We start from the raw sequence: 2,046 nt of genomic DNA on the forward strand, positions 1-2,046 counted from the left end.
CCATTAGAGAAAGAGTTAAAGATAAAATAGTAGTTATTAATCACATTAGTACTGATTTAATGATCGTTGATCCTTTGACTAAGGGCATGCCACCAATAAAATCTAAGGATCATGTAGAGAACATGGGACTTGGGTCCTCCTTATGATTGTATACATACAGTTTATTAATAAAACTCTTATATTGTGATATTTTCTCATTTTCATGCGCACATCAATTTGAGAAAATATGTTACATATGGACCAAGAGTAAACATTGGTTTATTCATCAAGTTAGATACCATATTACAGATATATACTTGAAAATAGACATGTTGTAATGCATAGATGAGACTATTCGCTTTAAGAGGGATTGTCTCTATGATTCACATATTTATTTCTTGAGTAAGTTTTCCATGACTCATTTATGCCAATAATCAGTTCTATGCACCAAGTGGGAGAATGTCGAACACATAATCTTTGGATCAACAGTGAAACAGATTACCATTGCACCACAGACCCTTCATGTTAATTTGTTTCATCATATATTTAATGAGCCATTGTTCTTAGATCATAAGAAAAAGACATTAAATTTTTATTTTAAATTTTAATATCTTAAATATATGAATTATATTCTTCAATATTCATATAATTTATTTATAATCAATATAAATTGCTATTTCCATTTTAAATTATATGTTACTCCTATTTTGTAAAATATTTTGTTTTATATTTTAAGTTGTTTTGCAATATAAATTAAATATTAATAAGTTTTTCTTATCATACTATCTACTATTTATATTATTCTTTTATTTCTTCATCTTTTCATATCATTAATAAATGATATATAATTTATTTATTTATAAAATTAATTATAATTTAAATTTGTGTGAAATATCATAAAGAAATTATTATTTAGGACGAAGAAAGTATCTCATTTAAGTTATGCACGATTTTTAAAAAATAATTGATAGTATTTATTTTATTATTAAAATAAATCTGATTTATTATAATGTTTTATTTTTAAAAAATATATTGTTCTTTTTTCATTTTATTAAATTTTATCTCTATTCTTTAATTTTTAAAAATATTATATATTAATATATTCAAATTAGTATTCAATTATTTTGTGTTTTATTTTATAATGTATTTATATTTTATTAATTTTTTATATATTAAATATTTAAGTATTATTTTATATAACTTAGACATGTATTAATATATTATATTATTTATAAAAAGTAACTTATGATAAGACATGTATTAAATACTTAAGTATTATTTAAATATTTAACTTAGACATGTATTAAATATTTAAGTATTATTTTATGATAAGAAAAACTTATTAATATTTAATTTATATTGCAAAACAACTTAAAATATAAAACAAAATATTTTACAAAATAGGAGTAACATATAATTTAAAATGGAAATAACAATTTATATTGATTATAAATAAATTATATAAATATTGAAGAATATAATTCATATATTTAAGATATTAAAATTTAAAATAAAAATTTAGTGTCTTTCTCCTATGATCTAAGAACAATGGCTCATTAAATATATGATGAAACAAATTAACATGAAGGGTCTGTGATGCAATGGTAACCTGTTTCACTAGCGCCTCCTCCCCCAAAACATGGTTATTTTTGAAAAGTTGGTTATAACTAGATATTTAAATTGAGACTATAAATTATAATTTTTAGAGGAATAAAATCACCAAAATTTACATGATTTTAAAGTTATATAATATTTCATCATATCATCTTATTTCAATGTATAATATACTATTTAAAATATATATAAATACTAGTTATTAAAACATAAACTAACAACCGTCTATTTTTTTAATAAAAAAGGTAAATATCATCACCAATATTATCTATAAGATGATTCAACAAATATAATATATATTTTACAATAATAATTAAATATATAAATATGTTAAATTTAATATGAAATGTCAATAAATCCTTAGTCGTCTTATAAAATAGAAGATCAAAACGAAAATTATACTTTTAACTTTTACTAAAATATTATGAATATCTGATCAACTAAAACAGATAA

Source organism: Lathyrus oleraceus, chromosome 5 (genome assembly GCF_024323335.1).
Source record: "Lathyrus oleraceus cultivar Zhongwan6 chromosome 5, CAAS_Psat_ZW6_1.0, whole genome shotgun sequence".
Classification (NCBI taxonomy): Eukaryota; Viridiplantae; Streptophyta; class Magnoliopsida; order Fabales; family Fabaceae; genus Lathyrus; species Lathyrus oleraceus.